The sequence below is a fragment of the Schistocerca gregaria genome, chromosome 4 (assembly GCF_023897955.1).
Source record: "Schistocerca gregaria isolate iqSchGreg1 chromosome 4, iqSchGreg1.2, whole genome shotgun sequence".
NCBI classification, from domain to species: Eukaryota; Metazoa; Arthropoda; class Insecta; order Orthoptera; family Acrididae; genus Schistocerca; species Schistocerca gregaria.
The window spans coordinates 256,614,605-256,640,192 of NC_064923.1; positions in this window are offsets into that span (position 1 = coordinate 256,614,605).

The window sequence follows — 25,588 nt, forward strand, 5'->3', positions numbered from 1 at the left end:
ATCAGCTTCCCAATTTAATTCTTCTTATACATTAACCCCAACCCCAACAATATTCATAGTTCATAACCTTTATATTTCTTAATGCAGCATCTTACTTTGCTCTACTTCTTATTAACAAATCACTTTCTTGTCGTCACTCAGACGTTATGGCTGCAGCATAGTGTGTGAATTTTTGAGATGAAAATTGTAGAAATAAATGCACTGTATATCACAAAGACAATAGTTTATTTAATGGCGAGATTATAAGGGAAAGCAGATAAGCAGGTCTCCAGATCAATGCTCAAATAAGCCTCGCTGCTGAACCTTTAATTATACATTGCTTAGTTTCCTTTCAATGTCACACATTATCTTTCTCACGTAGTAGAAATGCTATTTTTATCATGTCAATGTGTATCACAGAGAGGGGCGAACTCAGCTGCAAATTCAGTATAGAATCTGACAGGGACTCGATCTGGGCTTGGCGCTTTGCTCAGTTTCAACGATTTTGGCTATTTCTCAACACCACAGACACTAAAACATATTTCATTCAACTTTTCACTGGTAGGAGGACGAAACTGGAGCAATTCTCCTGGGTTTTCCTTTGTAAAGGAACATTTGAAAAAAGAGTTAAGCATTTCAGATTTTGCTTTGCTACCCTCAATTTCAGTTCCTATGTCATTCGCTGGCGACAGGACATTACCTTTGGTTTTACTAAGGGCCTTCACATAAGACCAGAATTTTCTTGGGTGCTATGAAAGATCATTTGACAAAGTTATGTTATGGTAGTCATTGAAGACATTATGCATTGCTTCTTGATAGCCAAATGCATCTCTCTATCTATAGCCCTACACTTTGTTTTACTCTTAATATACATTAATTGCTGTTTGTTTAGAAGTTGCTTCACAGTGACTGTATACCATGGAGATTCCCTCCCATTATGAATTGTACTACTGGGTACACAGCTATCCAGTGCATGGTCAATTTTTATTTTAAACTTGAGCCATAGTTCCTCTACATGCTCCTACCTTTGCTAAAAGTTTCAAGTTCCTCATTGAGATATGACACTATTGATTTGTTATCTGCTTTACTGAACATATATATCTTTCTGCTTGTTTTAGTTGTGCTTTGTACTTAGGAATCATTGTTGCCACAACCATGTTGTGGTCACTGACACCAGTTTCAATGTGAACATTCTGAAAGAGGTCAGATGTATTTTTTGCCATTAGATCCAATATATTTTCATCATGAGTGGGGTTCCTAACTGTCTGTTCTAGGTTGTTTTCACAGAATGCATTTAGTAAAGTTTCACAGGACGTCTTATCACGCCTCCCACTAACAAAACTGCAATGCTCCCAATTAATTGTGGATGATTAAAACTCCACTGATGAGTACGTATGATTGGGGAACTCATGCACAAGTGAACTGAGGTTTTCTCTGAAGTTTTCAGTTACATCAGAAGATGAATCTGGTGAGTGACAGAAGGATCCAATTATCAATGACAGAGATCCTTGGTACAATATAAAGTGTGACCTGGCAAAGACTGCATCAGCAACGAGACATACCAGTGTTGAGTTTGTGTCTGTTCTGAGACGCCATGTCCAACCTCATTTAAACTCTACTGTCGGAGAGTTAATTTGGAGTTGGAACAGATGCTTGGGTCGGGTGCCGGGACACATATTGGTTTGATTTCTGTTGATTCTCTCAGTAGGTGGGATTATACTTACATGGTCTACACCTCAACAGGAAAGGGAAGGGTAAACTGGCTGGGCTAATAGCAGGAAATGTAAGGGGGGAAGACACTGCCATGAGTGGTAATATACCAGTGGTCATAGGTGTTGGAACAACACCTTTTTAGCATAGGTAGGACAGAATGAATTCAAGTTCTGAGAGAAGTAAAGATTGAAACAAACCTTCAGCTTGATAAAGAAATCAAACAGCATAATCCTGGCACATTGGATCAGCGAACGCAGCTGTTGGTTAAAAATTTACACCATTCAGCAGAAATTTTATTTCCACCCTATTTCATCTCAGTAAATGTGAAATGCCAACTATCTTTAGTGCATCAAAATATTCGAGGGTTTGGAACTAAAATTAATGAACTACTTATGCACAATGATGAATTAGAGTCATTGAACCCAGTTGATATAATCTGCCTCTCTCAACATCATGTGACCTCTGGTATAGATATGTTAAACCTTACAGAATTTAAGTTAGCCTCCTACTTCTGTAGACAGAAGATGGAGAAAGGAGGAGTAGCCACATTTGTTACAAACAATTTTAAATTCAAGGATATTGACATTAATAAATTTTGCTTAGAGAAGCACTTAGAAGCATGTGCAACAGAGACAGAATTCCATAATAGGTCCTTTATAATAGTAGCCATATACAGAGCACCTTCAGGAAATTTCAACCTGTTTATAAACGGTCTTGAGGGTTTATTATCTCATATAAAATTTAAAAAACAAAGAACTAGTGGTTGCTGGTGATTTTAATATAGATGTCCTGAAAAACACTGTCAGTCAACAGTTACTGAAATCAGTTACATTGTAATTCAATTTAATTTCTACTGTAAATTTCCCAACTAGAGTATACAAATGTTCTAAGACTGCCATTGATAATATATTTATAGACAATTATATGCAACTAAGCCACATTACAAAACCAGTGGTAAATGGGCTATCTGACCACGGCATGCAACACCTAACATTAAATTTTGAAAATTGTCAGGGTAAAACATCTATCAGAACTGAGTACAGAAGGCCAATAAAACAGTAAAAAACTGACAAAATTTTGAGATTGCTCAAAGAAATTAATTGGATGAATGTTTACAGCATCCAAGACACACATGGAAAATACAAAACATTCATTGATAAAGTTAGCACCTTATTTGAAAATTGTTTTCTCCTGAAGGTAACTCAAATTAAGCAGAAGTCTAATAAGAAACCATGGATCACACAAGGGATAAAGATACCATGTGGGAAAAAAAGGAAACTCTATCTGATACGTAGTGACACCTTTGATACTAGCACTATAGCTCATTACAAAAATTACTGCAAAATATTGAAGAAGGTTATCCAGAAATCTAAACACCTGCATTATGAGAAGAAGATAAATAAAATAAAATAAAAACAATAAGGGATATAGTTAAGTCAGAGGCAGGTAGAACCAGAAATGAGGAGGAAAAAATAGCTCTAAAAATAAATGAAACCCTGGTAAAAAACGCATGTTGTGTTGCAAACCATTTAAACAAGTGTTTTGTTTCTGTTACTGATAGCATGGAGTTGTCAGGTTCAGTAAATAATGCAATGGAATATCTGAGACAAGTGCAAACAAGCAATCTCAGTAAAATAGGATTGACTCTTACTTCACCCAAAGAAATAGAATCTCTCATAAAGCGCTTGAAATCAAAGATTCTAGTGGTTATAACATATCAACAGAGTTATTATAAGAGTGTTCATATGAGATTAATCATATCTTAAGTTATTTGTGTAATCAATCACTTGTCACAGGAACATTCCTGGACTGGCTTAAATATGCTGAAGTCATACCTCTCCACAAGAAGGGCGAGAAAGAAATGCTGTCAAATTACCGACCGATGCCACTTTTGCCAGCTTTTTCAAAAATCTTTGAAAAGGTTATGTTCAAGCAACTACTTAAGAACCTCAGTGAAAATAACATACTGTCAAAGTCACAGTTTGGGTTTCTTAAGGGTTCTGATATTGATAAAGCTATTTACACTTTCAGCGAAAATGTCCTTAATTCATTGGACAACAAATTACAGGCAACTGGCACATTCTTTGATCTGTCAAAGGCGTTTGACAGTGTGAATCACAGCATTCTTTTAAGTAAATTAAAATATCATGGCGTCATTGGTAGTGCTGCAAAGTGGTTTCAGTCATATCTTACTAATATAAAACAAAGGGTGTCATTACGTAACACTTCAGCAGTAGGCAGTCAGATATAATCTGACTGGGAATAAATTATATTTGGTGTTCCCCAATATGTTGACATGGAAATAGGAGAAGTTGGGAGTGTAAAGTTCTTGGATTACAACTTGATAATAAATTCAGTTGGGAGCAACATACTAATAAACTACTACTAAAGTGCTTAATCAAGTCTGTGTTTGCAATGCAAATGATGTCAGACACAGGAGGTATAAATATAAAAAACTGACATATTTTGCGTATTTTCACTCCATTATGTCATATAGTATCATATTTTGGGGTAACTCCACAAACAGAGAAAAATTTTTTAGAGTACAGAAGCGAATAATAAGAGTAATGAGTAGTGAAAATCCAAGAACATCATGTCGAAACCTATTCAAAGAATTGGGCATATCAACCAAAGCTTTTCAATATATTTATTCCTTAATGCAGTTAGTCGTAAATAATACATCTCTTTTTCCAGCTCACTGCTTAGTACACAGTATCAATACTAGGAACAAGAACAATATACATGAAGATTTAAAATCACCTACTCTTGCCCAGAAAGGAGTCCAGTATTCAGCAATGCATATTTTCAATAAGTTATCAGCAACCATTAAGAGTTTAGTCTCAGACAAGGCACAATTTAAAGATAATTTAAAAGAATTTTTGGTGGTCAACTCCTTCTATTCTATCCACGAGTTTCTCAACAAGTTCAATAGACTATTTTAATGAAAACTTATTATACTTTAATTTTTGACAATATCTGGTTGTAACAGCCAAGTAACTACCTGCTGTGTGAAAGATGGATGTATGGAAAGCAGATGTAAGTCTTAAGTCTGTAAATAGTGGAAGTCGAATTTTAAATCTTGTACATAATCTGGTTCTTCTTAACTGAGGATCACTGAAATGAATAATTTACTTTAATTTTTGACAATACTTGGTCGTAATAGCAAAGAAACTAGCAAATGTCTGAATGATGGATTTAATGAAAGCAGATGTAAGTGTTATACCTGTAAATATTAGACATTTTAATTTAATTCATGCACAGAATTTTACTGTTTATTGACCGAGGATCATTAAAATTAATGAAACTCAAGTTTTCTAATTACATTTTTATAATGTGTTTATCTGACATGTTCCACACCCAGGAGGATTCCCTCTTTTATGGGTCTATGGAATGAATAATTAAACCAACCTAATCTAATCTTATGCTCACCCCTGATACTAACTTGTGCCCAAACAATGTCAATTGCAGCTTCAATTTCTACCTCAATGAATTTAAGTTTTTTGTCTACTATGACAAACACACAATCTCAATTTCCCTTTTTCATATCCTTTCGATATAAAGTTAAATTTACCCCAAAAGTCTCACAGCAGTCAGTTTCAGGTTACAACCAGCTTTCTGTACCTGGTATTATGTGAGCCTCACTGCTTTTCCTGAGCGCTTCAAACTCTGGCACTTTGTTGCTATTGCTTTGGTAGCTTACCTTTAGGATTTTAATGCTCTTCATGGCAAGTATTTTCGCCACCTACTTTCCTTTCTTTACAGACGAATGGAAAAACTGGTAGAAGCGGACCTCGGGGAAGATCAGTTTGGATTCAGTAGAAATGTTGGAACACGTGAGGCAATACTAACCTTACACCTTATCTTAGAAGAAAGATTAAGAAAAGGCAAACCTACATTTCTAGCATTTGTAGACTTAGAGAAGGCTTTTGACAATGTTAACTGGAATACTCTCTTTCAAATTCGGAAGGTGGCAGGGGTAAAATACAGGGAGCGAAAGGATATTTACAATTTGTACAGAAACCAGATGGCAGTCATAAGAGTCGAGGGGTATGAAAGGGAAGCAGTGGTTGGGAAGGGAGTGAGACAGGGTTGTAGCCTATCCCCGATGTTATTCAATCTGTATATTGAGCAAGCAGTAAAGGAAACAAAAGAAAAATTCGGAGTAGGTACTAAATTCCATGGAGAAGAAATAAAAACTTTGAGGTTCGTCAATGACATTGTAATTCTGTCAGAGACAGCAAAGGACTTGGAATAGCAGTTGAACGGAATGGACAGTGTCTTGAAAGGAGGGTATAAGATGAACATCAACAAAAGCAAAACAAGGATAATGGAATGTAGTCAAATTAAATCGGGTGATGCTGAGGGAATTAGATTAGGAAATGAGACACTTAATGTAGTAAAGGAGTTTTGCTATTTAGGGAGTAAAATAACTGATGATGGTCGAAGTAGAGAGGATGTAAAATGTAGACTGGCAATGGCAAGGAAAGCGTTTCTGAAGAAGAGAAATTTGTTAACATCGAGTATAGATTTAAGTGTCAGGAAGTCGTTTCTGAAAGTATTTGTATGGAGTGTAGCCATGTACGGAAGTGAAACATGGACGATAAATAGTTTAGACAAGAAGAGAATACAAGCTTTTGAAATGTGGTGCTACAGAAGAATGCTGAAGATTAGATGGGTAGATCACATAACTAATGAGGAGGTATTGAATAGGATTGGGGAGAAGAGAAGTTTGTGGCACAACTTGACGAGAAGAAGGGATCAGTTGGTAGGACATGTTTTGAGGCATCAAGGGATCACAAATTTAACATTGGAGGGCAGCGTGGAGTGTAAAAATCATGGAGGGAGACCAAGAGATGAGTACACTAAGCAGATTCAGAAGGATGTAGGTTGCAGTAGGTACTGGGAGATGAAGAATCTTGCACAGGATAGAGTAGCATGGAGAGCTGCATCAAACCAGTCTCAGGACTGAAGACCACAACAACTACAACAACAACAACTCTTTTTTCCGTGTTTCCTTTTAAATTCGATATCTTCCAACTCCAGTTTTATTTTTCATACATGTAAGATATTAACTGTGCTTAAGTGTGGAATATATTAAAATGGGCATTGCTTAAGTCTCCTTTTCTTAAGACTTGTGGATTAATATTATTCATGAGAACCAATCCCGATTTGTTAGTTGGTAATGTATTCTGTTATGACAAATAAATGTATCATTGTGCAGATATGTTATTTGCCAATTACTTTCACCATGGCCTACACCCTGAGCACAATGCATGGGTGAGGCAATAAAACTATCTCACTACATCACTAACTTGTAATCAGTGATCCTACACATTACTGTTTCAAAGTAATTCTTTCTTTAACCAGTACTTTGACAAATAAAAAACCTGTATATTCTTTAATTATAATTGTATCTACCCCCGAAAGAACCATGGATCTTGCTGTTGGTGGGGAGGCTTGTGTGCCTCAGCGATACAGATAGTCGTACAATAGGTGCAACCACAACGGAGGTGTATCTGTTGAGAGGCCAGGCAAATGTGTGGTTCCTGAAGAGGGGCAACAGCTTTTTCAGTGGTTGCAGGGGCAACAGTCTGGATGATTGACTGATCTGGCTTTGTAACACTAACTAAAACGGCCTTGCTGTGCTGCTACTGCGAACGGCTGAAAGCAAGGGGAAACTACAGCCGTAATTTTTCCCGAGGACATGCAGCTTTACTGTATGGTTAACTGATGATAGCGTATTCTTGGGTAAAATATTCTGGAGGTAAAATAGTCCCCCATTCGGATCTCCGGGCGGGGACTACTCAGCAGGACGTCGCTATCAGGAGAAAGAAAACTGGCGTTTTATGGATAGGAGCGTGGAATGTCAGATCCCTTAATCAGGCAGGTAGGTTAGAAAATTTAAAAAGGGAAATGGACAAGTTAAAGTTAGATATAGTGGGAATTAGTGAAGTTCGCTCGCTGGAGGAACAAGACTTTTGGTCAGGCGAATACAGGGTTATAAATACAAAATCAAATAGGGGTAATGCAGGAGTAGGTTTAATAACGAATAAAAAAATAGGAGTGCGGGTAAGCTACTACAAACAGCATAGTGAAGACATTAGTGTGGCGAAGATAGACATGAATTCGAAGCCTACTACAGTAGTACAAGTTTATATGCCAACTATCTCTGCAAATGACAAAGAAATTGAAGAAATGTATGATGAAATAAAAGAAATTATTCAGATAGTGAAGGGAGATGAAAATTTAATAGTTATGGGTGACTGGAATTCGGTATTAGGAAAAGGGAGACAAGGAATCGTAGTAGGTGAATATGGATTGGGGCTAAGAAATGAAAGAGGAAGCCGCCTGATAGAATTTTGCACAGAGCACAACTTAATCATAGGTAACACTTGGTTCAAGAATCATAAAAGAAGGTTGTATACATTGAAGAAGCCTGGAGATACTGACAAATTTAAGATAGATTATATAATGGTAAGACAAAGATTTAGGAATCAGATTTTAAATTGTAAGACATCTCCAGGGGCAGATGTGCAGTCTGACGACAATCTATTGATACTGACCTGTAGATTAAAACTGAAGAAACTGCAAAAAGGTGGGAATTTAAGGAGATGGGACTTGGATAAACTGAAAGAACCAGAGGTTGTACAGAGTTTCAGGGAGAACATAAGGGAACAATTGACAGGAATGGGGGAAAGAAAAACAGTAGAGGAACAATGGGTAGCTTTGAGAGATGAAGTAGTGAAGGCAGCAGAGGATCTAGTAGGTAAAAAGACGAGGGCTAGTAGAAATCCTTGGGTAACAGAAGAAATATTTAATTTATTTGCTGAAAGGAGAAAATATAAAAATGCAGTAAATGAACCAGCCAAAAGGAATACAAACGCCTCAAAAATGAGATTGACAGGAAGTGCAAAATGGCTAAGCAGGGATGGCTAAAGGACAAATGTAATGATACAGAGGCTTATCTCCCTAGGGGTAAGATAGATACTGCCTACAGGAAAATTAAAGAGACCTTTGGAGAAAAGAGAACCACTTTTATGAGTATCAAGAGCTCAGATGGAAACCCAGTTCTAAGCAAAGAAGGGAAAGCAGAAAGGTGGAAGGAGTATATGGAGGGTCTATACAAGGGCAATGTACTCGATGACAAAATTATGGAAATCGAAGAGGATGTAGTTGAAGATGAAATAGGAGATACATTACTGCGTGAAGAGTTTGACAGAGCACTGAAAGACCTGAGCCGAAACAAGGCCCTGGGAGTAGACAACATTCTATTAGAGCTACTGACGGCCATGGGAGAGCCAGTCCTGACGAAACTCTACCATCTGGTGAGCAAGATGTATGAGACAGGCGAAATACCCTCAGACTTCAAGAAGAATATAATAATTCCAATCCCAAAGAAAGCAGATGCTGACAGATGTGAAAATTACTGAACAATCAGTTTAATAAGTCACGGATGCAAAATACTAAAGCGAATTCTTTACAGACGAATGGAAAAACTGGTAGAAGCGGACCTCGGGGAAGATCAGTTTGGATTCTGTAGAAATATTGGAACATGGGAGGCAATACTCAACCTACGACTTATCTTAAAAGCTAGATTAAGGAAAGGAAAACTTACATTTCTAGCATTTGTAGACTTAGAAAAGGCTTTTGACAATGTTGACTGGAATACTCTCATACAAATTCTGAAGGTGGCAGGGGTAAAATAACGGGAGCGAAAGCTTATTTACACTTTGTACAGAAACTAGATGGCAGTTGAGTCAAGGGGCATGAAAGGGAGGCAGTGGTTGGGAAGGAAGTGAGACAGGGTTGTAGCCTATCCCCGATGTTATTAGATCTGTATATTGAGCAAGCAGAGAAGGAAACAAAAGAAAAATTCGGAGTAGGTACCAAAATCCATGGAGAAGGAATAAAAACTTTGAGGTTTGCCAGTGACATTGTAATTCTGTCAGAGACAGCAAAGGGCTTGGAAGAGCAGTTGAACGGAATGGACAGTGTCTTGAAAGGAGGGTATAAGATGAACATCAACAAAAGCAAAACGAGGATAATGGAATGTAGTCGAAGTCGAGTGATGCTGAGGGAATGAGATTAGGAAATGAGATACTTAAAGTAGTAAAGGAGCAAAATAACTGATGATGGTCGAAGTAGAGAGGATATCAAATGTAGACTGGCAATGGCAAGGAAAGCGTTTCTGAAAAAGAGAAATTTGTTAACTTTGAGTATAGATTTAAGTGTCAGGAAGTCGTTTCTGAAAGTATTTGTATTGAGCGTAGCCATGTATGGAAGTGAAACATGGACGATAACTGGTTTGGACAAAAATATAATAGAATCTTTCGAAATGTGGTGCTACAGAAGAATGCTGAAGATTAGATGGGTAGATCACATAATTAACGAGGAGGTATTGAATAGGATTGTGGAGAAGATAAGTTTGTGGCGCAACTTGACTAGAAGAAGGGATCGATGGTAGGACATGTTCTGAGGCATCAAGGGATCATCAATTTAGTATTGGAGGGCAGCGTGGAGGGTAAAAATCGTAGAGGGAGACCAAGAAATGAATACACTAAGCAGATTCAGAAGGGTGTAGGTTGCAGGAGGTACTGGGAGATGAAGAATCTTGCACAGGATAGAGTAGCATGGAGAGCTGCATCAAACCAGTCTCAGGACTGAAGATACCACAACAACAAAAATTGTATCTAAATTTTCTCTTGCAATATATGTCTTTTAAGGCTTCAACAATTAGCTCTGTTCCTTGTTTCAATTCTTCTAGCTGACAACATTTTCACATTTAAATTTTTCTCTCATTCCTGCATTACAATGCTGTTAAAATATTCCACATCTTCCTAGGTATGTATTGGCAGCTCTGCTGCCACATATTCCTGTCAATTTCTGTATAAAATTTAAGTTTACAACTTTCAGAATTGGATGTCTGTTAAATGTAGTTATTCCATCAGTTTTTCACTTTGCAGAATGCTCTTCTTTGGAAGATGCATGACATCCAGTCCACCACATTAAGGTACAATCTAAACAACCTCCCTAAAAATGATTCCAATGGAAATGGGTGCTCATAAAAAGAAATTTCGTGTATTCGTTAATATAGCAAACTGCCATTGAACCACTGATTTCTGTGATTGTTCGAACAAATGACCACTTTACATCAATACTCACAGTAAATGCCGATATTTTATGTACCACACTACTAAACTACATTTTCCATACACTTGAATTTTAATTAATATGTGAGCCTTACCTGCACATCTGCAATAGCCTCTTATTTTTCTAGTTATAGTTTGTGTTCCCGCTTCATAGGATGTATTTTCGCCATACACTCTCCTTTTCGTACTTTCTTAATTTAATGTCTTAAAGTTCTAGTTTTTATTTTACATACAAATAACATCTTAACTACAGTACATTTAAGGGTGTAACATCTTGAATAGGGCATGGGTTAAGTCTGCATTATAAATTTCTCTTTTTCTTAAAACTTGTCGATTAGCATTATTCATGAGAACCAACCCTAATTTGCCAATACCACTATTTGACAGTATAACAGAGAACTATGCGCTACAACAGTCAATATCTGGTGTTCTTATTCCCCCTACTTCCACATCATTTGGAAACAGCATTTCGTTGCAGCATATTCATGTATATCAGTATAACAAGATCGTAGATTAATAAATATGTATGTTTCCTCCAGCTGAAATATAACACCTATATATAATACCTAAGCCATTTGTTTTTGAGCCTGTGTTAACAAAAGTCATCTACCCTCTGTCTGTCAGCCGCCTTTTTTAGTAGAGTATCTTACAAGGTGCACTATGTGTGGCTACCAGTTGCCTTCGTTAGTAGTGTTGCTTATGGTATTGCCTCTTGCCATTAACAAAAATTCCATTAACAAATATTAAAATTACGTTCTTCTACAGCATATACATCTCCTCCTGACTTTGAAATGCAGTTCGCTCATGAAGAACGGTCAGTACTGCAACAGATCAATGGAATCGGATGTGTAATATAGATTTCCACGCAGATTATGGGAAAACAATTAAAATTATAGGCGTACAGAACATAGTTTATAGCCTATTCTCAATGCTGGTTGTACTACTACATACCTGAAACTTCATGTTCTCATATGACCCAAGTAGACAAAGTGGAGAATGACAGTGGTGCTGTATACATGTTTTAAGCACGAAATCCGAAATAGGGAACAGATGTCGCCCTAACCGCCGTCTGCTTCACGTCTGCTGTGCAGCGAGCTACCTTAATTTAAGTATTAAATGTATTTTTCTTACTTGACACTTCTTCTTCCGTGTGTTTTTGCTTTTAGGAAGCTTTAATTGTCGAGTGCTAGTAATAGTGTTCCACAGACTTCGTGTTTGTTTTGAATACAGTCAGGGAGAGTTATTTTAGTCAGCCATAGTGCCAGTAGTGCTAGTGTTTGTTTTCAATACAGTCCAGAGACAGGTCGTACTATTTTCATTGTTTTCTACAAGAAGTGGCTAGTAATCATAGTTTAGTCAATAATCAGCCGCCTTTAGTGAATTAGCAGTCTAGTTAACAGTTGATTAAGCGTCTTCAGTAAATTGATTCCTTAGGATGGATAGGATGTGTGACTGCTGTGTACGGACGAAGGAGGAGCTGGCCACTCTTCGCGAACAGCTGAGCGTGTTGATGGCCGCGGTCAGCCGTCTTCAGGCTGCTGCCTCGGAGTGTAGCGGCAGTGGGGAGTCTGGTGCGTCGCAAGGTACACCCCAGGTGTTACATGCTTCACCCACTGTCCCTGCTGTCGAGACATCTTCGCGGGTACCGGGGGCGGTTGGGCCACCCTCTCCCCAAGGGGAGTGGCGGGTTCAGCGGCGTTCGCGGCGCACGAGGCGGAGGGTAAATGTGGAGGCTGGCCGTGTGACATCGCCCGCTCTGCCTGTGAGTGGACATGTGGCTGCTCCTTCAGCAAGGTCCGAGCAGGCACACGGGGGGAGGGGTTTATTAGTTATTGGGAGCTCCAACGTTAGGCGGGTGATGGGGCCCCTTAGGGAAATAGCGGAAAGGTCGGGGAAAAAGGCCAGTGTTCATTCTGTCTGCTTGCCGGGGCGTCTCATCCAAGATGTGGAGGAGGCCCTACCGGCGGCGATAGAAGGCACTGGGTGCACCCGACTGCAAATTGTTGCTCATGTCGGCACCAATGACTCCTGCCGTCTGGGTTCAGAGGTCATCCTCAGTTCGTACAGGCGGTTGGCGGAATTGGTGAATGCCGAAAGCCTCGCTCGCGGGGTGGAATCAGAGCTAACTATTTGTAGTATCGTTCCCAGAACCGATCGCGGTCCTCTGGTTTGGAGCCGAGTGGAAGGCTTAAGCTAGAGGCTCAGACGATTCTGCAGAGAGCTGGGGTGCAAATTTCTCGACCTCCGCTATCGGGTGGAGAAATGTAGGGTCCCCTTGAATAGGTCAGGCGTGCACTACACGCCGGAAGCGGCTACAAGGGTAGCGGAGTACGTGTGGAGTGCACATGGGGTTTTTTTAGGTTAGAGAATTCCCTCCCTAGGCCCGACAAGATGCCTCCTGAGACGCGGCAAGGTAGGAGTAGGCAAAATGCAACAGGGAATAACAATATTAATGTGCTAATAGTAAACTGCAGGAGCGTCTATAGAAAGGTCCCAGAACTGCTCTCATTAATAAACGGTCACAACGCCCATATAGTACTAGGGACAGAAAGTTGGCTGAAACCAGACGTAAACAGTAATGAAATTCTAAACTCAGATTGGAATGTATACCGCAGAGATAGGCTGGACAGTGAAGGGGGGAGGCGTATTCATAGCGATAAGAAGTGCAATAGTATCGAAGGAAATTGACGGAAATCCGAATTGTGAAATGATTTGGGTAAAGGTCACGGTTAAAGCAGGCTCAGACATGGTAATTGGATGTCTCTATAGGCCCCCGGGCTCAGCAGCTGTTGTGACTGAGCACCTGAAGAATAATTTGGAAAATATTTCGAGTAGATTTCCCCACCATGTTATAGTTCTGGGTGGAGATTTTAATTTGCCGAATATAGACTGGGAGACTCAAACGTTCATAACAGGCGGCAGGGAAAAAGAATCCAGTGAAATTTTTTTAAGCACTTTATCTGAAAACTACCTTGAGCAGTTAAACAGAGAACCGACTCGTGGCGATAACATATTAGACCTTCTGGTGACAAACAGACCCGAACTATTTGAGTCAGTTAATGCAGAACAGGGAATCAGCGATCATAAAGCGGTTATTGCTTGGATGATTTCAGCTGTAAATAGAAATATTTAAAAAGGTAGGAAGATTTTTCTGTTTAGCAAAAGAGACAAAAAGCAGATTTCAGAGTACTTGATGGCTCAACATAAAAGTTTTGTCTCAAGTACAGATAGTGTTGAGGATCAGTGGACAAAGTTCAAAACCATCGTACAATATGCGTTAGATGAGTATGTGCCAAGCAAGATCGTAAGAGATGGAAAAGAGCCACCGTGGTACAACAACCGAGTTAGAAAACTGCTGCGGAAGCAAAGGGTACTTCACAGCAAACATAAACATAGCCAAAGCCTTGCAGACAAACAAAAATTACGCGAAGCGAAATGTAGTGTGAGGAGGGCTATGCGAGAGGCGTTCAATGAATTCGAAAGTAAAGTTCTATGTACTGACTTGGCAGAAAATCCTAAGAAATTTTGGTCCTATGTCAAAGCGGTAGGTGGATCAAAACAAAATGTTCAGACACTCTGTGACCAAAATGGTACTGAAACAGAGGATGACAGACTAAAAGCCGAAATACTAAATGTCTTCTTCCAAAGCTGTTTCACAGAGGAAGACTGCACTGTAGTTCCTTCTCTAGATTGTCGCACAGATGACAAAATGGTAGATATCGAAATAGACGACAGAGGGATAGAGAAACAATTAAAATCGCTCAAAAGAGGAAAGGCCGCTGGACCTGATGGGATACCAGTTCGATTTTACACAGAGTACGCGAAGGAACTTGCCCCCCTTCTTGCAGCGGTGTACCGTAGGTCTCTAGAAGAGCGAAGCGTTCCAAAGGATTGGAAAAGGGCACAGGTCATCCCCGTTTTCAAGAAGGGACGTCGAACAGATGTGCAGAACTATAGACCTATATCTCTAACGTCGATCAGTTGTAGAAGTTTGGAACACGTATTATGTTCGAGTATAATGACTTTTCTGGAGACTAGAAATCTACTCTATAGGAATCAGTATGGGTTTCGAAAGAGACGGTCGTGTGAAACCCAGCTCGCGCTATTCGTCCACGAGACTCAGAGGGCCATAGACACGGGTTCACAGGTAGATGCCGTGTTTCTTGACTTCCGCAAGGCCTTTGACACAGTTCCCCACAGTCGTTTAATGAACAAAGTAAGAGCATACGGACTATCAGATCAATTGTGTGATTGAATTGAGGAGTTCCTAAATAACAGACCGCAGCATGTCATTCTGAATGGAGAGAAGTCTTCCGAAGTAAGAGTGATTTCAGGTGTGCCGCAGTGAAGTGTCATAGGACCTTTGCTATTCACAATATACATAAATGACCTGGTGGATGACATCAGAAGTTCACTGAGGCTTTTGCAGATGATGCTGTGGTGTATCGAGAGGTTGCAACAATGAAAATTGTACTGAAATGCAGGAGGATCTGCAGCGAATTGACGCATGGTGCAGGGAATGGCAACTGAATCTCAATGTAGACAAGTGTAGTATGCTGCGAATACATAGAAAGATAGATCCCTTATCATTTAGCTACAAAATAGCAGGTCAGCAACTGGAAGCAGTTAATTCCATAAATTATCTGGGAGTACGCATTTGGAGTGATTTAAAATGCAGTGATCATATTAAGTTGATCGTCGGTAAAGCAGATGACAGACTGAGATTCATTGGAAGAATCCTAAGGAAATGCAATCCGAAAACAAAGGAAGTAGGTTACAGTACACTTGTTCGCCCACTGCTTGAATACTGCACAACAGTGTGGGATCCGTACCAGATAGGGTTGATAGAAGAGATAGAGAAGATCCAACGGAGAGCAGCGCGCTTCGTTACAGGATCATTTAGTAATCGCGAAAGCGTTACGGAGATGATAGATAAACTCCAGTGGAAGACTCTGCAGGAGAGACGCTCAGTAGCTCGGTACGGGCTTTTGTTCAAGTTTCGAGAACATACCTTCACCGAAGAGTCAAGCAGTATATTGCTCCCTCCTACGTATATCTCGCGAAGAGACCATGAGGATAAAATCAGAGAGATTAGAGCCCACACAGAGGCATACCGACAATCCTTCTTTCCACGAACAATACGAGACTGGAATAGAAGGGAGAACCGATAGAGGTACTCAGGGTACCCTCCGCCACACACCGTGAGGTGGCTTGCGGAGTATGGATGTAGATGTAGATGTAGATGAAAAAGATGTAACAGTCTTACTGCTGTTTACAGTAACATTACTGCTTGCTGGTATTCTTCCTTCTACACAAAAAAATTTATAGTTTGATGTTAGGTAGTCACACATCTCTATTTTAAAAATCCCAGCAAAGTCTTCTACTATATCCTCATCCATAAGGTGATAACCGTCTACAAGAAGCTAATCCAATAGTCCAGGCACTTGATCCTTGCCAACAAACATGCATTTTAATGTCGATCACCTCCTCTTTTTACAGGACAGCCGTAGGTTCTTTGTATTATGTCAGTTTCGTCTTGACACCATGTCTGTATAATGTCCTATCTTTTCACTGTTAATATATGCATATGTGGTGCCGTTCATCTTTTAAATCTCTGCTTAAATTAAAGTGCTAGAGCTCCTACCACGAATCCTAATTACTTCCTCTGTGTAATGTGTGTGTGTGTGTGTGTGTGTGTGTGTGTGTGTGTGTGTGTATACGTACATGTCTGGTATCTTGTCTCTTCTAATCTAGAGCTTACATGAAAGTCCTATTGCTTATAGTGTAAATTTCGATTACTTCCTCTGTATAAAACTTTTTTTCTAAGTGTATCTATAACACATTGTAGATGAAGAAATATAACTGGTATGTTGCAGATGGTTTGTGGGGTAACAGAACCAGATAGAAAAATATGGAAGATACGAAAAAATATGGAAAAATACGGAAAATAGGGAACAATTTGTAAAACAGGGAAAAATATAGAAAAATCGAGATACGAAATGGGAATTTGGGATACCAGTATTTACTGTAAAATACTAAAGCAGAGTGGTCATATAATGACATACATGTAGAAAAATAATGGTTTAGGGGGTATTTATTATGTGCATAGAAGATAAGTTGGTGTTTTGGAGATTCTGTATAGTTTATGTTGCATTAGAGATCATATGGTGATGTTGGCGAAAGTGCTGTGTACTTACTTTTCCACCAAAAGGATGTGGATGCCTTTTGTTACATTGAGACACCATGCATCGATGTTTGTATATAGGCAGACAATATCTGGATAGTCGGTTCTTAACATGATTACACTGAGATCTTAAGACTTTCTTCGAAAAACTGGTCAACATTGACCCAGCTTGGTTTTTAAAGCTAAAATTTAGAACTAACAGACAATACCAGCATTTGTTAACATTAAAGGTCTTCCAAAGTGTTAAAAAGATGCCATTTTATTCTTTGCACAGAGCTATTGGTAAAACATTCAGCTCTACACATCTGTTACTAACTGCTTTGTAATGTGAAACGAGCACACAAGAGGTGGCTTGTATTGCACCCTCTGTTAAGCTAATGTCAGGCAGCATTGAATAGATAAATAATTAAGTCTGTTACCACAGAAATCAGCCTTAACATAACTATTATAATTCCTTATCTGCAGTAATTTGTAGATACATTTAAAAATAAAAAAAGTCTTATACTTAGGGAGTAAGCTAAGCTTGTAGTGTAAGTTGTAAAGCTTCAATGTAAGCACTAAATATGAGCACTGGATGAGATCACAAATGTGTATGTTAATAGTGGAAACACGGAAATTCTCGAGATATGGTGTCAAGGCAAAACTGATATCAAGGAAAATTTAGCAGGCAATGGTGGAAGCCATTTCTGGAAATATAAAGAAACTATGGCAATGTAAAATGAAGTGGAATTGGCGAATGTTAAATTGCAAATTCTGACGGAAAAGGTGCCTGGACCACTGCATAAACTTCGTGTACACTATTATCGCCTTATGGAATTGGGTATCATGCAAGACTTTTCTGAGATTTTTAACAAAATGGAGATGTGTGACTACCTAACATTAAATTTCCTTGAGAAAGAAGATGACTACCAGGGAAGCACTAATGCTATTGTAAGCAAAAATAAGACTGTTATATCTCCATTAATTATTTCTTGTTAAAGATTCTCAGTATAAAACATATATGTTACACCACTGTTGTTCTGCAGTTTGTCCACTGGTGTAATATAAAAACATGAAGGTTGAACTCCATAGCCAGCTGGAGTGGCCGAGTGGTTCTAGGCACTTCAGTCTGGAAGTGCGAGACCGCTACAGTCGCAGGTTCGAATCCTGCCTCGGGCATGTATGTGAGTGATGTCCTTAGGTTAGTTAGGGTTAAGTAGTTCTAGATTCTAGGGGACTGATAACCTCAGATGTTAAGTCCCATAGTGCTCAGAGATATTTGAACATTTTTTTGAACTCCATAGTAGTGCACCTTCCAGACAATCAGGACTGTGAAAGTTTATGAACTACGTTCTATCTGCATATAGTTTGAAATATTTGCTGCAAACTATGTGGAAATCCATGTTATGCATCCAATTTCATTGCTCTGTTGTAGTACTGGCTATTCTTTGTAAGCATATTCCATTTCAAAATCAGGAGGGGGTGTATAGGGCATGAAAGGCTTAACCTTTTTTAATGGAACATTTTTTAATGGCAGAGGCACTACTAAGCAATAAAAGTCTGCAAATAGAGGAGAATGACAGACATATTGTAGACTGTCTCATGGTGGAATTCTTGTTATGCATGTGATTCCATTACTCTGCTGGAGTACTGTCTATTTCTTGTAAGTGCACTGCATCTCAAAATCAGGAGGTGAGGTATATAATGTGGAAGAATGTAGATTTTTTAATGGAACATTTGTTAATGGTGGGAGGCAGTAACATACAGCTAAAAATAGGACTGCCGACAGATTGTAGGCTATCTCTTAGTAGAAATCTACGTTACAGTTCCGATTTTGTTGTTCTGCCGAAGTACTGGCTTTTATTTGGAAGCACATCGCATTTCAACATCAAGAGGGAGTGTATATGCCATAGATGAATGTAGTTTAAATGGAATATTTGTTAATGGTTGGAAGCAGTCCATGCAGCAATACTGTACTCCAGACAGGGAACTAAAAGCCATATGTAATGCAACTTGCAGAACTGGCTACTAAAAAGAGAGCTGGCAGGCATTGTATAGACAAACCTTGTTAATATATACACTAATAAGATGACATCTGTATTATACGCAGTGACTGTATTGTAGTTGGGGCAAAGGGTATTGTAGCTGGGGCAAACATATTTTTTCTCAATCCAGCATCTTGTTAAAGTGTATAACCACTCTGTCTACAAGTCACAAGCGGCCCTTCAGGATCATCGGACTCCAGTGTCATCCTCCGAGGAGGATGCGGATAGGTGGGGCATGGGGTCAGCACACTGCTCTCCCGGTCATTATGATGGTATTCTTGACTGAAGCCGCTACTATTCGGTCGAGTAGCTCCTCAATTGGCATCACGAGGCTGAGTGCACTCCGAAAAATGGTAACAGCACATGCTGGCCTGGATGATCACCCACGCCCGACAGCGCTTAACTTCGGTGATCTCACGGGAACCGGTGTATCCACTGCCGCAAGGCTGTTTAAAGTGTACAACATATATCGAAATTCTATGTTGAGACCGATAACAGCTAAAGGGACCAATGTGTCAAGCAGACTTCAACCATTCCCTAATAAAGATTATGTTCTGCAATTTATATCTGGGGGATAGAGAGTAATGAGGACACATGAATGTTGACTGGTATAGAAGTACAACTGCCAGGCAATCAAAACCAAGAAAATTTTATAAAATTGTTTTAATCTGCCTATGAGTTTTAATTCCCTACCTTTAATGTATGGAGAGGTTATTAATAGAGACTCCAACAAAGACAACAACATGTGTATTATACATAAGTGTTTTATTAAAGCTAGAGTAAAAATATTTTTCTCAGTTAGGATGTTGTTCTCCACAATACCATTAAATATAGATACTGGCAAATTAGTGTTGGTCGCCACAATGCTATTGCACAAGTCTTAAGGAAATAAGAAATGTATCAAACAGACTTAAACTATATTTTAGTAAAGAAATTCCACTCCTAAGTGTAGTTAATGTGTTATATGTATGAAAAATAAAGCTGGAACAGGAAGGTGCAGAGCTGAAAAAAAAGGACAAAAAGGGTAGTATATAGCAAAAACAATTGCCATGAAAGAGGAAAACAAACTGTAACTGGAAAAATAAGAAGCCACTGTAGATGTGCAGGCTCATATATTACTTAAAACACAGTGTATAGGAAAAATTATCGGCATTTACTATGAATACTGATGGAAAGTGGTCATCTATCGGAGTGATTGCAGAAATAAATGATTCAGTGGAAGTTTACTGTATTAAAGAATACATGAGTTTCTTTTTATGAACTCCACTTTCTGTATGTATCAACTTGAGGAGGTTGGTTACTTTTATCTACATGTGGTGAGCTGGATGCCATGCATCTTGCAACAGAAGAGCCTTTTGCAGAGTGAAGAACTGATGGAATAACTATATTCAATGGGCATTCGTTTGCAAAAGTTGCAGACCTAAACATTTGTACATGAATTGACAACAATGTGTCGCAGAAGAGCTGCCAACATATACCCAGGAAGATGTGGAATATGTTAGTAGTACTGTAATGCAGGAGATAAGAGGAAAAATTAAAATCTGCAAATGTTGTTGGCTAGAAGAATTACAGGTAGGAACAGACATAAATGTTAAGGCCATAAAGGAGATATTTTACAAGAGAAAAATTATGAGGGTCATTTTTAAAGTAAGAACTGATTTGCAATGGAGTAAGAGAAACTTTATTTACGAACGTAAATTGTATCACTAACTACAATATGCACATTTTTTCACTTTTTAACATAATCACTATGAACATGTAAACATCTGTCAAGTCATGACACCAGCTTTTGAATACCAGCAACATAGAACACTGCAATCTGACAGTTAAACCAGTCACTAACAATTTCTTTCAACATGTTATCATTTACGAAGTGATTTCCACAGAGAAATTCCTTCAGTTTTGGAAATATATGGAGTCTGATGGTGCTAAGTCAAGGCTGCATGGTGGACGACCCAGTAATTCCCAATGAAACTAGTCCAGTTGGGTCTTCATTCTTGCCGCGACATGAGGCTGAGTATTTTCGTGAAGCAGAACGATGCCGTGTAACTCGCAGACTGGCGGAACCCAAGATCGAACTCACAACGACAATGAATCGTACTGTACCAACGTCGCTATGCCATTGATGTATGGCTTCCTGCCGCGCAAAATACTTGGCCAAACCAATCGATCACTACAGCTTTAATTTGGTACAGTTTTAATTTTACAGTCGATGTTAGGACTGTGGAACGCTAGCAGATTTCAGAAGACTCCAGTCGTAGCGGAGCGCCTGGCAACTACTCGAAGTCTAGCTCGTACCATAATCACACTCTCAAGGGACAAATTGAAGACAGATCAACTTTAGTATAATTACTACTGCAGCAACCTCAACCACTGACTATACAGCCGCCACGAATATCGAATAATGATAAAAAGCACCCATACTATACACAACATCGTGACTGGACAATGATACGATTACACTGCAAATAGACACATCTAAACATTCTAATGACAATGACCACCAATATCAAGCAGTACTTACGAGATAGGCCAATTTCGCTAACAACTCCCATTATCGTACTACGGGTCGAATCAAAGCATCAAACCTCTTTAAATACAGCACCCGTTTTTATTATGTCGTGATAAATGTCACTTCTAGCTTGCAATTGTTCTCCTCACACAAAGAAATTCTCACAACACAGTATATTATCTCTGGAAAAGTCTAGTAACCATTTAATTACTTACAAAATTTCTGTTCCATATATCGTCGTGTTTTGACCATTTTGTATTAAGACTCTTCCCCCAATATCGACAAGAATTAAAATAGTTTATGCTGTCACTAAATCTCTTTCAGCTTAGGCCAGCGTTGCTATGAAAATAACACGACATCACATACTCCACAGATGTACCATTCTCTGTTATCGGTGTAATCGTTGACTTTCCCGTAATAAATTTCGACAACTTCCATTCTAAGTTAGATTACTTAGGATGGAAAGAGTTCCATCAATGAAATCGTTTTAACTGTTTAACACGCTTAACCTCTGTATATTTAACGTAAATCGACTCAATTGATGAATCATTTTGATCAGGCAACACTTGCAAATATCATCATATACTTATGTTCTGCAAAGCGTTATTAAGATTGCTTTTCTCGCAAAATATATATGCACGCACATCAGCTACTAATTGAATACACGTAAGGTTTCTGTTAACCCGAGAAAAGTTGAATTTATTGTCTCTAGGTATTTCAGTACACTTTTATTCATGTAAGTGCCGGAGGACCATCAAAGAGTACCTCACCCCACAAAATGGAAATTCAGTAATCCAAAAAATAGAAACAAAAACCCTAGGTGCCACCGCTACTTTAAATCTAACGTTAAATAACAATTTTACACAAATCTGAACCTATTCAGGCGTTGACAAGACGCGACCAGCTAAGTTCCCTAACTCAAATTCAGCCACTGGTCACTTTGGCTAATCAAGTTTATGTTTAGCTGCGTGTTGCTTGTAAAATGGTTCCTTTATTTTCGCCGCTTATCAGCTCCACTACGGAGACACAGTTCGAGTATGTACGAGCCCATGCTACGCCAACTGTAGGATTATGGTACTTAAACAATAACAAAAATGTGTTCGAGGTTTCTCCTTCTCGACCCACACACCAATCACTTCCAAACCGCTCCAACTAGATAGTTAACAACCCAATTATCTGTAGGGGAGCTGCAACCATTAATCATACACCACGGATCAGTTTTACCGATTCCCAAAAACTCAGCACCTACAAATCTACTTCTCTCTCAAACCAGGCTCATGCTGATTTATCACAGCAAACTATGTCTTACGACCGAAACTGTCCACAAGACGACAATCAATTGACAGCCTGAGCACCTAAATTCGCCAAAACCAGTGTATCACCAGCGACTATTCATAAAATCACACAGAATCTCTGTACATTCCGTTGTTCAGCATTGGGAGGAAACAACCGTCACAGCTACGTATATGAACAGGAGTCTAACAGACTAAATAGCCACGCTGCCTCTGTGAGCTGCACCAAATTAAAATACTGGTTCTACCAATCAAAACTTCTTCCCCTCTCCCAAGCCTTAACCGTCAGCTGCAGTGCCTCAATACACCACGCAATGGGTCGCTCTATTATCAGACCTAGACACACACCGATATATCTACATAGTCGGTGAAAGGTTACTTGGGAACTAACTAACTCTTCAAGTCATACAATAGGAACCATTTTTACGAACAAACACGCAGCGCCATGCCAACTTTTGACAAATAATTATTCATCGATACTGTCGGTCATCTAAGACAGCGGCCAGCTGCTGCGCGTCGCTCAGGCAAAATCTATGGACCCAGCAATGGCGAGTTGCTGCATCGCTGAAGTCGCACACGCTCACCACCTGTAGTTTTTCTTTTTTTTTTTTTTTTTTCGTTGCAGCTCTCGGATCATCGACAACAGATTTTTGTTTTCTTAACACGTGTATTTACAGTAACTACCAGGTGTTATAATTAAGTTATTGGGTAGGATGCTCAGCACTAGGAAGGGCGAACGTAACCCGTGCGTTTTGACACAGCACAGCCGCTAGCGAGCAGTCCCCATCGACGATTCTGAATAGTGTACCTGATCTTTAATAATGTTTCACAGTACCTCTCAGCATTTATCGTCATTCCTCCTGGCAAAAAGTCGTAATTGAAAATGCCTTTCCTATCCCAAAAAACCGTGGCCATGATTTTCCGTGCTGAAGGTTCTTGCTTGAATTTTCGTAGTTTCGCCGGGGAGTTCGAATGACCCCACCACTGCATTGACGTTTATTCTCTGGAGTGTAGTGAGCAGTCCTTGTTTTATCACCAGTCATAATGTGACTCAAGAACTGGTCGCCATCCTTGTGACAGAACTCCAAAAAGGACAAAGAATGTGTCATTCGCTTTGTTTTATGTTCTTCTGTCAAAATTTTCGGCATCCATCTCGCACACATTTTTTTGCAGTCAAGTTTGTTAGTAACAATGTGAAAAATTACTGATCCTGAAACTCATGGAAATTTTTGATGAAACTCGTCAATAGTGAAGCACCTGTCTTGATGAATTGCCCCATCAACTTTTTATGTCAAGTCTTCACTCAAGACATTAGGCCACCTAGATTGTTCTTGAACATGAACATTTGTCCTTTCCTCATTAAACAGCATACACCATTTATACACAGTACCATCATTCATTACACCTACGCCATAAGCTTCAACACGCTGCCAGTGAATTTCAGAATGACGAACTCGCTTTGCATTAAAGAACCGAATAAGCGAGCGCAGTTCACAATCGGTAGGATTAAGATTGACATGGCGACAAACGAAGCAGTATAATCATACAACCAACACCGGCAGAGACATGAAACGTAATGGCGGCGTAGTGATAGACTGGCCACGATTAGCCGACAGTGGAAAAACGTCACGTGACAGCATGCGCCAACACGATGCGCTATCGGTTCTTATTTTAAAATATTTGTCGAAGTAGTGGTTGAAACGTCCCCTTAGAAAAATTGTGCAAGATTGTGCTTAAACTGACACACAATATTTTTAGCGCAACGCAATCTGACTTTCAAAAATCTCTACAAAAAATGGCCCTGACTAACATTAACCTATACCTTTCACAAATCACTTACCTCACAAAAATCTTGGTTACTCGAACTACTGCAATACAGCGAGCGCCACTACTGCCAGCTAAATAAAAGATTCTCCCCACGTCCACCACTGCTGGCGGCTCACCTCCAACTGCGCAACGCTACGCGCTGTTCACATACATCTGCCCAACGCTACAATGGCGAGTATTACAACAATGCCAACCAACCACAGACTGCACACAGCACAGTCAGTGATTTTTCATACAGAGAGCTATGTGGCGTTACCAATAAGAAAACCTAAACAGCCTACTTACATGGTTGAAGAAAGAATTAGATGAATCGGATGTAGATTTAAATTACAAGTTAATAATTAAGGTGGATGGTATTAAAACTACACCAAGAAAACATAAAGAGAGAATTGTTCTCCATATGTACATGTGTATGCAAAGATTAATGAAAGTTTTGTACCCAAATATTTGCTTTCTTATTGGCTATCCTGTGAAAAGAAAAAAAACCTAAAAAACCTCCTGTTTATGGAGATTTAAATGCTACTTTTGGATGGCAACGTTAAAAAATAGCAGAACATTAGTTCTTAGAGCCAAGTGCAGGTTTTTAACTCGTCTGCGTGAAACACGGCATTTTGATAATAATAGCATTTCTCCTTGATGAGAAGGATAATGTGTGACATAAGAGTAAGCAAAGCAATACATAATTAAAGGTTCAGCAGCAAGACTTGTTTGACCATTGATCTGAAGACCTCCACAACTGTTACACCACAATCTGGCGGTTGTCCAACAGTGCACCCATCGTGTACATAGTGGAGGGTATCTGATACCTAAAAAATTTACACAAAACGCTGGCAGTCATAACATCAAGAAGCTACAAGAGAGTAAGATGTTATACTAAGAAATGTGAAGGTTGTAAGCAAGGAATACAT